The sequence below is a fragment of the Microcebus murinus genome, chromosome 10 (assembly GCF_040939455.1).
Source record: "Microcebus murinus isolate Inina chromosome 10, M.murinus_Inina_mat1.0, whole genome shotgun sequence".
Classification (NCBI taxonomy): Eukaryota; Metazoa; Chordata; class Mammalia; order Primates; family Cheirogaleidae; genus Microcebus; species Microcebus murinus.
The window spans coordinates 54,043,907-54,058,606 of NC_134113.1; the positions used below are offsets into that span (position 1 = coordinate 54,043,907).

Consider the following 14,700-nt stretch of genomic DNA (forward strand, 5'->3'; position numbering starts at 1 on the left):
ATCATCCTCCCCTCCCTTCCCCTCCCCTCCCTTTCTCTCTCTTCTTTACTCTCTTCCAGACAGAGTCTCACTCTGTTGTACAGGCTAGAGTGCCATGGCTTCAGCCTAGCTCACAGCAACCTCAAACTCCTGGGCTCAAGCTCTCTTCCTGCCTCAGCTTCCCTAATAACTGGGACTAGCCACCATGCCTGGCTAATTTTTTCTACATATTTTTAGTTGGCCAATTAATTTCTTTCTATTTTTAGTAGAGACGAAGTCTCGCTCTTGCTCAGGCTGGTTTCAAACTCCTGGCCTCCCAGAGTGCTAAGATTACAGGCGTGTGAGCCACTGTGCCCGGCAGAAGACATACTTTTTGAATAGGTAAAAATTGCCATGGATCCAGTGTTGAAGAGATAAAAATATATACAGCCATACTTCACTTTATTGCACTTTATAGATACTGGTTTTTTTTTCACAAATTGAAATATTGTGGCAACCCTGTAGCAAGCAAGTCTCTTGGCACCATTTTTCCAACAGCATTTGCTCACTTTGTGTCTCTGTGTCACGTTTTGGTAATGCTTGCATTATTTCAAAGTGTTTCACTATTAGGCCAGGCATGGTGGCTCATGCCTGTCTGTAATCCTAGCACTCTGGGAGGCTGAGGAGGGCGGATTGCTTGAGGTCAGGAGTTTGAAACCAGCCTGAGCAAGAGCGAGACCCCATCTCTACTATAAATAGAAAGACATTAATTGGCTAACTAATATATGTAGAAAAAATTAGCCGGGCATGGTGGCACATGCCTGTAGTCCCAGCTACTCGAGAGGCTGAGGCAGAAGGATTGCTTGAACCCAGGAGTTTGAGGTTGCTGTGAGCTAGGCTGACGCCATGGCACTCACTCTAGCCTGGGCAACAAAGCGAGACTCTGTCTCAAAAAAAAAAAAAAAGAAAGAAAGAAAAACACTTTACTCTTATGGACTATTTTTCAACTTTTCATAATACTTTTTACATTACTAATTTTCAAGTTGTTATACTCTTTTATTGAAAAAAACCACAGAAAACAATAAAAATAACGAATTTTTCATTAAATTAGAAAGGATCATTTTGATTTCTAAGTTTTTATTTTATTTTCATAATAAAACACTGTAGGCCCAGGGAAAAAAATTTTTATTTCTAGCATGGCAATTAATGTGTTAAACTAAACTCATGGCTTTAGGACTTTTGAAATACTCAAGTTGTGCGAGTTAAGGTTGCAAATCCCTATAAGAGCCCATTGTTTTTTGTTTTTGTTTGTTTTTGAGAAAAAAGTCTTGCTGTGTTGCCTGGGCTAGAGTGCCATGTCATCAGCCTAGCTCACAGCAACCTCAAACTCCTGGGCTCCAGAGATCTTCCTGCCTCAGCCTCCTGAGTAGCTGGGACTACAGGCACATGCCACCACACCTAGATAATTTTGCTTATTTCTTTTAATTTTTATTTTTGTAGAGATGAAGTCTTGCTGGTCTCAAACTCCTGGGCTTCAAAAGATCTTCCCATCTTGGTCTCTCAAAGTGCTGGGATTATAGGTGTGAGCCACTGAGCCTAGCCACAACTTCTAACAATAAGGGGAATTGCTTTACAGAAGCCTCCCCCAATTTTAAAGGATGGATAACAAATTACTTTTTAGATTTTTAGAGTTTAGATTTACTTTTCAGATTTTTCTTTCCAAATGTCCTTGGGCCACTTTTACTGCCTGGCTATAATAATAAGCATTTTAGTCCCACAGAAAATATTATAAAGTGATTTCATCTTGTGAAAGGGAATTGCTTGTCATTTTAACACAGTCCAGTTTCAAGAACTAATTCTCATATACTGTCAAAAAACACTCATCTCTACATGATAGAGAAAACAAATAAGGAATTATTTTAAAACAACCAGTAAAAATATCAATCAAATTATCTAACATAGTTGTACATATATACTAACCATAGTAACTTAGAAAGAATAGCAGTTATGTTGAATCAGTATAAAAAATGCTGATTATGGCCAGGTGTGGTGGCTCACGCCTGTAATCCTAGCACTCTGGGAGGCAGAGGCGGGTGGATTGCTCGAGGTCAGGAGTTCAAAACCAGCCTGAGTAAGAGCGAGACCCCATCTCTACTAAAAATAGAAAGAAATTAATTGACCAACTAAAAATATATATACAGAAAATTAGCCGGGCATGGTGGCGCATGCCTGTAGTCCCAGCTACTCGGGAGGCTGAGGCAGTAGGATTGCTTGAACCCAGGAGTTTGAGGTTGCTGTGAGCTAGGCTGATGCCACGGCACTCACTCTAGCCTGGGCAACAAAGTGAGACTCTGTCTCAAAAAAAAAAAAAAAATGCTGATTTTACCTCTGCTGTTTTTATTTTATTTTATTAGCTTTTGAGACAGGGTCTTACTCTGTTGCCAGGCTAGAGTGCAGTGGCATCGCCATAGCTCACTGCAACCTCAAACTACTAGGCTCCAGCGCTCAGCTGCCTCAGCCTCCTGAGTAGGTACTAAAGGCACATGCCACCCAGCGTGGCTAAGTTTTTTTATTTTTTGTAGAGACAGGGTCTTGCTATGTTACTCATGTTGGTCTCAAACTCCTGGCCTCAAGTGATTCTCCTACCTCAGCCTCCCAAAGTGCTAGGATTGTAGGTATGAGCCACTGCACCCAACTACCTCTCTTGTTTTTGTTTTTTGTTTTGTTTTTTTGAGACAGAGTCTCACTTTGTTGCCCAAGCTAGAGTGAGTGCCGTGGCATCAGCCTAGCTCACAGCAACCTCAAACTCCTGGGCTCAAGCAATCCTCCTGTCTCAGCCTCCCAAGTAGCTGGGACTACAGGCATGCGCCAACATGCCCGGCTAATTTTTTCTATATCTATTAGTTGGCCAATTAATTTCTTTCTATTTATAGTAGAGACCGGGTCTCGTTCTTGCTCAGGCTGGTTTCGAACTCCTGACCTCAAGCAATCTCCCCGCCTCGGCCTCCCAGAGTGCTAGGATTACAGGCATGAGCCACTGCGCCAAGCCCCTCTCCTGTTTTTGAAGGGAGGACGAACTGTTAAAAATGGTTGAGAAGCTCATATTTTGAAGTACTTATTCAAGTTAAATTGCCATTAATAAAATACTTTAAACAATTTTATAGATGAAGGAAGAGAATCAATGTTTACCTCTGTGTAGTTTTTTGGGGGGGGAAATTATCTAAGAAAGGTCTTTCTTTAAAATTAATCAAATCTAAACCTCCTTGACTGTACTATATTCAGTACTCCTAAGCAGTATAAATTAGGAGATGTAAAAATATGTACAGCTGAAACTATATGGCTGTGTTATTAAAAAGTTGACATAATTTCAACCAATCAACATATGATTCTGTAGGGAAGCAAGCAGATATTCTGCTTGTACATACATCCAACAATAGGAAGAAAATTATCCTGCATTTAAATTTCCCATCTGGCAGAAGTTCAGATTTAGAACATTGAATAAAGATATTTTAAAACTTAACTCTCTCCGTTGTAAATAAATTATAAACATACCTTATCCATTTAACATATTCTACAGAAGATATCTTAATGCTATCTTCTATTGCAGCTGTAAAATAAGATGTTCTAGTTACTAATAAGCCCCAGGGGAAAAAATCCTTGCATCCCATCACAGATGTAAAAAGTAATTCCAGTGGAACAAGCATACTGGATCCCTGATGAATATAGAGAATATGTTGTGCAGTGAAATAGTGTTTCTTTAGGGAAATTAAGATCAAGCATAAATAAGAAACCTAGTCTACCATGATGAAATAGAGATTCGATAGTCCTGAAAAGACAAAATATGGGAATAGGGAAGAGAATTTAAGTTAAGGACCCTTTGAGAATTAAAAAGTCTTTGGCTGGGCCTGGTGGCTCACGCCTGTAATCCTAGCACTCTGGGAGGCTGAGGTGGGTGGATGGATTGAGCTCAGGAGTTCGAGACCAGCCTGAGCAAGAATGAGACCCTGTCTCTACTAAAAAAAATAGAAAGAGATTAGCTGGAGAGCCAGGCATAGTGGCACATGCCTATAGTCCCAGCTACTCGCGAGGCTGAGGCAGGAGGATTGCTTTAGCCCAGGAGTTTGAGGTTGCTGTGGGCTAGGCTGACGCCATGGCATACTTGCCCGGGCAACAGAGTGAGACTCTGTCTCAAAAAAAAAAAAAAAAAAAAAATTAAAAAGTCTTCTAGTTCTATTATGACAAATAAATATCTCTTCAAAATCTTGAGAAAGAATGGAGAGTCTTGATTTGTAATTACTACATTTTCTCAAACATTAGATAATATTTCAGTTAAAGTAATGGAATAACTACAAAACACTGTTGAAAGAAATTTTAAACAACCTAAATAATGGAAAGACATTTCACGTTTAAGGATTGGAAGACTTAATATTGCTAAGATGGCAATACTTCCCAAATTGATATATAGATGCAATGTAATTCCTATCAAAATTCTAAGCTGGCTTCATTGCTAAAATTAACAAGCTGATCCTAAAATTCATATGAAAATTCAAGGAACCTAGAATGGCTAAAACAATCTTAAAAAAGAAAGAGGATTCACCATGCTTCCTGATTTCAAAACTTTCTGTTATACAAAGCTGCAGTAATCAAGACTGTGTGGTATTGGCATAAGAATAGATATAATAGATCAATGGAATAGAATTGGGAGTCCGGAAGTAAACTTTCACATTTACCGTCAATTAATTTTTTACAAAGTGCCAAGACAAAACAATGATAAAAGAATAGTCTTTTCAATAAATAGTGTTGGGACAACTGGATATCCATGATAAAAGAATGAAGTTGGATTCTGTGATGGTAAATTTTAGGTGTCAACTTGACTGGGATAAGGGATACCCAGATAGCTAGTAAAGCATGATTTCTGGGTATGTCTGTGAGGGCATTTCCAGAAGAGACTGGCATTTGAATTAGTGGACTCAGTAAGGAAGACCTCACTCAGTGTGGGTGGGCACCATCTAATCACCTGAGTGCCCAGATTGAACAAAAACACAGAAAAATGGTGAACTCTGTCTTTCCTGAAGCTGAGATGGCCTTCTTCTCCTGCCCTTGGACATTAGAATTTCAAGTTCTCTAGCCTTTGGACTCTAGGATTTGCACCAGCAGGTTCTCAGGCATTTGGCCTTGGACTGAGAATTACACCATCAGCATCCCTGGTTTTCAGGCCTTCAGACTTGGACTGTGCCACACTATGACACAGTGGACTGTGCTTTCTCTCTTTTTCCAGTTGCAGATAGCCTATGAAGGGACTGGTCAGCCTCCATAATTGTGTAAACCTATTCCCCTAATAAATGCCCTTGCATATTTCTTTCTTTCTCTGGTTCTTTTCCTTTTTCTTCCTTCCTGCCTTCCTTTCTATCAATCAAGCATATTGATTCTCTCTCGCTGGAGAATCCTAATATGGATCTTTTCTTCACACATACACAAAAATTAACTCAAAATGGATCATAGACCTAATGTAATACCTAAAACTATAAACTTTTAGAAGATATTAAATTAAAATCTTAATGAGCTTGAGTTAGGCAAAGCTGCTTTAGATATGACACAAAAAGCATAAGCAACAGAAGAAAAAACAGATTTTTGTGTGGCAGTTTTAAGTTATTAGTTTTTAAAATCAGTACTTTTTAATGGAAACAACTTGACCAAAAATCTGTCACAGAATTTTGAGACCCATTAAAACAAAGTTTAATGAGAAACAAAAAACCATTCGACTTCATCAAAATTTAAAACTTCTGTGCTTCAGCTGGGCGTGGTGGCTTACTCCCCTAATCCCACCACTTTGGGAAGCCGGGGTAGGAGGATTGCTTAAGGATGAGGCACAAGAATTATTTGAGGCCAGGAGTTCAAGATGAGTCTACACAACATAGCGAGACCTATTTCTTGAGGGGAAAAGAGAAGCGAATGTCAGGTTTACCTCTTTACACTTCTTTTTTGTCTGATTTTTAGCTCCTCAGGCTCTTGCTGCCTTGGTAGCTCTCTGATACCATTAATCAAAATGATTTTTTTCGTTTTTTTTTTTTTCAGATTTTTTCTTTTAAATCTTGTTCATATTTTCTAGTTGCTATTTGCTTCAGAGTTGATCTGCAACATGATACTCCATAATTACTGAGAGCAGAACTCTCTACAGAATAACTCTAAAATAAGACAACAATTTGAGCCTGTAATCCTAGCTCTTGGGAGGCCGAGGCGGGCGGATTGCTCAAGGCCAGGAGTTCAAAACCAGCCTGAGCAAGAGCGAGACCCCGTCTCTACTATAAATAGAAATAAATTAATTGGCCAACTGATATATATATAAAAAATTAGCCGGGCATGGTGGCGCATGCCTGTAGTCCCAGCTACCCGGGAGGCTGAGGCAGAAGGATCACTCGAGCCCAGGAGTCTGAGGTTGCTGTGAGCTAGGCTGATGCCACGGCACTCACTCTAGCCTGGGCAACAAAGTGAGACTCTGTCTCAAAAAAAAAAAAAAAAAAAAGACAACAATTTGAAAAAGCAGAGGTAATTAGAGCCAGCCTTAGGTGATTTGTGTAAATATTGTGTCAATGTCAGCCAAGGCAATTTTCTATCTACCTTTGAGATGCCTTGAGTTTCAGAGCCATCAAGTAACTTTTTTATTTAAAATTTCTTCTCTTGGCTAGGCACGGTGGCTCATGCCTATAATCCTAGAACTTTGGGAGGCCGAGGATGGAGGATCCCTTGATGCCAGGAGTTTGAGAGTAGCCTGAACAACATAGCCAGACCCTGTGTCTACAAAAAAAGAAAGAAAAATTAACTGGGCATGGTGGTGCACACCTGTGGTCTAGCTACTTGGGAGGCTGAGTCAGAAGAATCACTTGAGCCCAGGAGTTTGAGGGTGCAGTGAGCTATGATGATGTTACTGCACTTTAGCCTGGACAACAGAACAAGACACTCTCTTTAAAAATAAATAATAATAATAATAATTTATTCTTTAGGTGGTCTTATTTCTACTACATCCACCATATTCTTTATCCTCTTCTCCACCACCCCTTCATAATTCTGAGAGTCTTCTAATTTGTTTTAGTAAATCCAGGCAAGATGCATGTGAATTATCCCATTAAGTTGTATCTGCATGTGATAAAATGATGGCTTATTCCCTCTCTTTAGCTCTAGAGGCTAAGGCAGTCATCAATAGGACCAAGGGAAAACGTACTTTAGATTGATTTCACAATACTAAATCTCAGGTTAATCTTTTTTTTTTTTTTTTTTTTTTAGACAGTGTCTCGCTTTGTTGCCCAGGCTAGACTGAGTGCCGTGGCGTCAGCCTAGCTCACAGCAACCTCAAACTCCTGGGCTCAAACAATCCTTCTGCCTCAGCCTCCCAAGTAGCTGGGACTACAGGCATGTGCCACCTTGCCCGGCTAATTTTTTCTATATATATTAGTTGGCCAATTAATTTCTTTCTATTTTTATAGTAGAGACGGGGTCTCGCTCTTGCTCAGGCTGGTTTTGAACTCCTGACCTTGAGCAATCCGCCCGCCTCGGCCTCCCAGAGAGCTAGGATTACAGGCGTGAGCCACCGCGCCCGGCCTCAGGTTAATCTTTTTATTTTTTATAGTTTTAATAGCTTTATAATATATCTTTGTAATAGATACATTTTCATGTGACTGCTAAGCCTACAACATTTTCCTATTCCCTAGAAATGCCCGTGTGCATTAATAATATAATGTATTACATGATCTTGTTCCTTCTAGCTAAGCCTTACTGACCCACAGGCAGAGCCCTAACACAAACTTGACCAATCAGATCCTCACTCCCAAGAATATGACATTTGTACAATTAAATACAGGGTTAGAGTTTTGAGAGCTGGGTACATAGCTTCTAAAATGATCCCCATTGACCCTTGCCTTCTAGTATTCATGTCCTTATGTAATCCTCTCCCCTAACTGTAGGCTGGACCTTCACTTCTAATTACCTACAGCTAAAGTGGGCCTCAACCCCGCACCCACCCAGGCGGAGTCACATGTCAGCCAAAGTTGGCTGTGCACAGGTGAATTGAACGTAGGTTGCAGGTGAGCCCCTGTGTGGCTGAGGAAGACAGGGGGAGGTAGCAGCTGCTGGCAGAAGGAAAGCATAAAGCTCAAGATGGAAAATCCTAAACCAGAGGATACTATCAAAGAAAACTCAACATTTTTCAATATTATAACACTAAAATTAACCAGCTTCCAGAATCAGAAAGGAATTTACTTGAACATGTATCAACATATATTGGACTTAATGCTACTCTCTGTGGCCTAATAGCAAAACAGTTTTTTCAATGTGTCTTCAATGTGACATAGGCTCCTATTGCTGCGGGCTTACCAATGGCAATGATCCCATTTTGACAGCACATGTAGCTTACAAAAGTTTTGTAAGTTTACCTTTGAATACAAGTGATTTGAATTGTGAAACCTGTACCATAACATGAGGTACTGGTTGGTCTTGTTTTTGGTGGTCTGTACCCTGTCTTCTTGGCTATACCTGTGAATGGTGGCCTAACAGCCAGGTATGAATCAACTCTGCTACCAGAGAAAGGAACCAATTTACTGGATTAGAATTTCTAAGCCTGTCTTTAGAAAGATATCATTTCCCATTTTGCTCCAAACTGTTTGCAGCATACCTTGGATCTAGACAATATAAACTACTTATAAAGGCCCTTCAGTTACTTGAACCTGGCCTAGAAATTCCCTGATTTTAAGTAAATATGTACACAAAAGTAAAATGGTAAAAATAAAAATTAAATATTAAATATTAAATAAAACTACAGCAAGAGTGATGAGATGTTACTTCTGAGATTTGGTTACAAAAGACTGTGACTTCCATCTTAGGGGCTCTGTCTTGCTCTCTTGCTTGTCTGCCCTGAGGGAAACCAGTTGCCATGTTGTGTGCTGCCCTTTGGAGAGGGCTGTGTGGCAGGGAACTGTGGGAGGTTTTCAGCCAATAGGCAATAAGATCTTGAGTATCTTGGCTTTCAATATCCTGGACACCTAAAGGAGCACTGAGCTATCGCTTCCCTAAATAATCCCTAATGGGAGTCAATCAGTCTGCCTAACAGGTCTCTGCCTAGGTCCCTGATGTATTCCCTTTGAACTTTTCCTTGGATACTTGGCCTGATCTTGTCAAGCTTCTTTCTCCAGGGTTAGCTCTTCTTTGCCATATTATCTGGGCCCTTCTTATTCATTACTCCTGATACTGGCTTGGAACTGGTGGTCCACAGTACTGTCATTCTTTTTCCACCTGTATTCCCTACCTCACTCCATTCACCAGATGGAAACCTGCCCTATATCTCAGTCATTTTTAAATCTAGACTCTACCAGTTAGGTTCTAACTCATTCTCAAATCATACTAACTTCCCACCATGGCTGCACTGTTTATGATGATAATTTAATCCATACAGCTTGACCACATTTTTTGGTGTAGAACTTTGGATCTGCTTTTGTTAGCTTCTCTGTATATAATTTTTCTCCCCCTTAAATAGTTGGTTTTTGGTAGTGAGCTGGAAAGAGTGGTGGAATTAGCATACATAGACAACACCATGTACCATTATAATGCAGTCTCTGTATATATAGTAATTTTTGTGTGTATATTTTCACATGTTCATGTGTATATTTTTTTGTGAAGAGTTTTGGTCTAGTCCTCAAATACTACCTAAACTTGCTTCAGAGCAGAGGAGAGATGGTCCAATAAATTATCTCATTCTTATTCCCATTAGATTGCTAAAGTATATGATCTTGCATTTAATTGACAAATTCAATAGCTCAATAGCTACACTCTGCTTACAAAGGGCAAAAGAATATAATCTTAAAATATACTGCTGATAGTATCTATCAAAAACACACTGAAAAATAAAATTTATGAAGGATTTCTTAAAGAATTTTCAGTATTTCATTTCTCTAGATTAGTGGTTATAATTGTCTTGGAGAATGTGGTGAAAACAGTATACAGTATTCTCTCCAGATGAGTATGTATGTTTCAGTTATCTGTTGCTGTGTAACCAACCATCCCAAAACTTATTGACTTAAAACAACAATTTATTATTTTTTGGGATTCCATGTGGTATCATCCAGCTTCACTCATGCAGCTGCAATCAGCTTGAAGCTCATCTGGAGCTGGAATGTCTCGGATGCTCTCACTCACATGTCTGGGGCCTTTGCGCTGGCTGTTGGGTAGGTTGCTTTGGTTCTTTCCCATATGATCTCTTTTACCACATGATCTCTTATCCATCATTAATATAACTCAAGCTATTTTTACATAGTGACTTACTTTTTTTTTTGAGACAGAGTCTCGCTTTGTTGCCCAGGCTAGAGTGAGTGCCGTGACATCAACCTAGCTCACAGCAACCTCAATCTTCTGGGCTCAAGCAATCCTGCTGCCTCAGCCTCCCGAGTAGCTGGGACTACAGGCATGCGCCACCATGCCCGGCTAATTTTTTCTATATATATTAGTTGACCAATTAATTTCTTTCTATTTATAGTAGAGATGGGGGTCTCATCTTGCTCAGGCTGGTTTTGAACTCCTGACCTCGAGCAATCCACCCGCCTCGGTCTCCCAGAGTGCTGGGATTACAGGCGTGAGCCACTGCGTCTGGCCGGTGACTTACTTTTAAAAGAATGAAAACATTGTACCCAATAGGTAGGAAAAAAGAAAAAAAAATTTTAAAAAAGAAAAAAAATATATATATTTTTGAGACAGACTCTCACTCTGTTGCCTGGGCTAGAGTGTTGTGACATGAGCCTAGCTCACAGCAACCTCAAACTCCTGGGCTCAAGCAATTCTATTGCCTCAGCCTCCTGAGTAATTGGGATTACAGGCATGTGCCACCATGCCCAGCTAAGTTTTTCTATATATTTTTAATTGGAAAATTAATTTCTTTCTATTTATAGTAGAGACAGAGTCTTGCTCTTGCTCAGGCTGGTTTCGAACTCCTGACCTGGAGCAATCCTCCTGCCTCGGCCTCCCAGGGTGCTAGGATTATAGGTGTGAGCCACCGTGCCTGGCCCAAAAATATTTTTAATAATATATATATATATATATATATATATATATATATATATATATATATGAAGTAAGAAGAATGAAAACAGTCCAGGTTCAGTGGCTCATGCCTGTAATCCCAGCACTTTGAGAGGCCAAGGCTAGAGGTTTGTTTGAGCCCAGGAGTTTAAGACCAGCCTGAGCAATATGGCAAGACCCTGTCACCACAAAAAATACAAAACTTAGCTGGGTGTGGTAGCACATGCCTGTAATCGCAGGTACTCTGGAGGCTGAGGCAGGAGGATGATTTGAGCCCAGGAGTTTGAGGCTGCTATGAATCCTGCCACTGCACTCTAGCCTGGGTGACAGAGTAAGACCCTGTCTCTAGAAAAAAAGAATAAAAACAAAGCTGTCAGGCTTCTTAAGTCCTTGGCCTGGATCTGGCATAGCTTTACTTCTACACATTCTATTTCTCAAAGGCCAACCAGTACTCCATCTTTCTTTCAGAGAAGTAGCATCCCTACAGGAATGGGAGAAATGGTTAGCGGCTGTCTTTGGAGAAAATACATCATGAGTCTATTTATACAGAATTTTGCATACCACTTTAGGGAGTTCACTGACCTATGAGAATTGTCAATGAAGTATTCTATGCTTTCCTGAGCCCTGGGTTAAGAACGCCTGCTTTAAAATATAAACCAAGTGTGGTTTATGTCAAGAATGCAAGGTTTGTTTCGTATTTAAAAGACAATGAATCCAATTCACCATATTAATAGAATATAGGAGAAAACCCATATGATCATCTTAATAGATGCATACAGAAAAAGAATGACAAAATTCAACATCCATTTGCCAAAAACCAACAAAGCTGTCATCAAACCAGGAAACGAGGGAACTTCCTCAATCTAATAGAATGTCTATGAAAAACCAACAGCTAACATGATATACTTAATGGTAAAGGATATCTGCTCTCACCACCTCTAGTCATCAAGAATAAACCTCTGCTTTGGATACTCTAAATTCTATCTCTGAATTAAATCAGATAATCAAAGACCTACTTTCCTGGACTGTACTATATAGGCTTCTATATCATGAATCATGTTTTTCCCCTTGGAATGTATTCTAGTATATTCCAGTCTATATTGAAGAGTAATATAAGATGCCACAATGTGAAGCCACAGCCTATACTGAAGAATAATATACAACTCAGACCTATGCACTGTTGGTGGGAGTTGAAACTTCACATCATCAAATAGAATATGGCAGCATATTAGAAGAATAACCACCATGACCAAGTTTTTTATACTAGACATGCAATGATGATTCAACATTAGGAAATCTTTTTTTTTTTTTTTTTTTTTTTTTTTTTGAGACAGAGTCTCACTTTGTTGCCCAGGCTAGAGTGAGTGCCGTGGCATCAGCCTGGCTCACAGCAACCTCAATCTCCTGGGCTCAGCGATCCTACTGCCTCAGCCTCCCGAGTAGCTGGGACTACAGGCATGCGCCACCATGCCCGGCTAATGTTTTGTATATATATATATATTTTAGTTGGTCAATTAATTTCTTTCTATTTTTGGTAGAGACGGGGTCTCGCTCAGGCTGGTTTCGAACTCCTGACCTTGAGCGATCCGCCCGCCTCAGCCTCCCAAAGTGCTAGGATTACAGGCGTGAGCCACCGCGCCCGGCTGGAAATCTTTTAAAATAATTCATCATAATACATCAAAGGGGAAGATCATATGTTAATCTGCAAATATTGCTGAAAAGACATTTAATAGAATTCAACATACATTCTGATAAAAATTTTGTATTTTGTACATAAAAATTCAGCATATAATATGCTGAAATAAAAAAAATGTAAAGTTAATGTATCCTTAACAGGTGAAATTAAATACAAAGAAAAGAAGATTGTGTTAGGTAGGTGTGAACTTTTGATGGCCACAAACTATTGTAATAATATCTAAGATTTACTCACCCCTCAAGGATCAATTTTTGCTCCCTTGGGGCAATCTTGCCCCCACTGGGAATGCAGAGTACTATGGTCTGAATTGTCCCCTCAAATTCATGTGGAAACTTAATGTCCAATGCAATTGTATTGAGAGGGGTGGCCTTTTGGAGGTGATGAGGCATGGAGGACTCCTCCCTCACGAATGGGATTAAGGCCCTTATGAAGAAGTTTCATACCAGATTCAGCCCTTCACCTTCTTCATGTGAGGACAAAGCAAGAAGAACCTCACCAGACACTGAATCTACTGGTGTCTTGATCTTGACTTCCCAGACTCCAAAACTGTGAGAAATAAATCTTTTCTTTATAAATTAAAAATAAAAATATAAATATATATTACATTTATATAAAATATATTTATATCATATTGTATATAAAATATATTTATTTTTATATTTTATATTTTATTTTAATATTTATATTAAAATATAAATATGAAAATATATAGAATAATATAGATATTCTTATACTGAAAAATATACTTTCCATATATTGAGAAAATGTTTATAAAACATATATCTCGGCCGGGTGTGGTGGCTCACGCCTGTAATCCTAGCACTTTGGGAAGCCCAGATGGGCGGATTGCTCAAGGTCAGGAGTTCGAAACCAGCCTGAGCGAGACCCCGTCTCTACCAAAAATAGAAATAAATTAATTGACCAACTAAAAATATATATACAAAAAATTAGCCGGCATGGTGGCGCATGCCTGTAGTCCCAGCTACTTCGGGAGGCTGAGGCAGTAGGATTGCTGAGCCCCGGAGATTGAGGTTGCTGTGAGCCAGGCTGACGCCACGGCACTCCCTCTAGCCTGGGCAACAAAGCGAGACTCTGTCTCAAAAAAAAAACAAAAACATATATCTCAAGGCCAAAAGCCACATTCCAATTAAAAATAGGAAAAAGGTTAAGATAAACACAAAGCTACTATTATTATTATATTGTTTTTTGATATAAAGGAAATAATACATATAGGACAATTATAAAACTTGTGGTCTCAGCATAAAATTTTTTTGCTGCCTTTTTCTACATTTTAATGTTCCCAAGATTCTTATAATCTTATAAATTAAATAATGGGATAAGTGTGTTTTAACATTAACAATCCAATTAAAAAATAAAGAACTTGAATAGACTTTTCTCCAAAGAAGCTATACAAATGGGCAATAAGCACATGAAAAGCTGCTCAACTTTGGCCGGGCGCTGTGGCTCACACCTGTAATCCTAGCTCTTGGGAGGCCGAGGCGGGCGGATTGCTCAAGGTCAGGAGTTCAAAACCAGCCTGAGCAAGAGCGAGACCCCGTCTCTACTATAAATAGAAAGAAATTAATTGGCCAACTGATATATATATAAAAAATTAGCCGGGCATGGTGGCGCATGCCTGTAGTCCCAGCTACTCGGGAGGCTGAGGCAGGAGGATCGCTTGAGCCCAGGAGTTTGAGGTTGCTGTGAGCTAGGCTGACGCCACGGCACTCACTCTAGCCTGGACAACAAAGTGAGACTCTGTCTCAAAAAAAAAAAAAAAAAAAAAAAGCTGCTCAACTTCATTAATCATTAATCATTAGGGAAATACAAATCAAAAACTACAATGAGCTATCACCTCATACCCATTAGAATGTCTTCTATCAAAAGAACAGAAAATAACAAGTGTTGGCAAGTATGTGGTGAAATTGGAAAGTTTTATAAACTATTGATACAAAATGACACAGCCTTTATGGAAAACAGTATTGTCA

The 14,700-nt window shown here is 39.4% G+C and overlaps 1 pseudogene; it reads left to right on the forward strand.

Annotated features, from left to right (window-relative positions):
- Positions 1-7,609: 7,609 nt before the first annotated feature.
- On the forward strand, positions 7,610-10,295 carry LOC105869488 (transmembrane protein 126A pseudogene; annotated as a pseudogene).
- Positions 10,296-14,700: the final 4,405 nt, after the last annotated feature.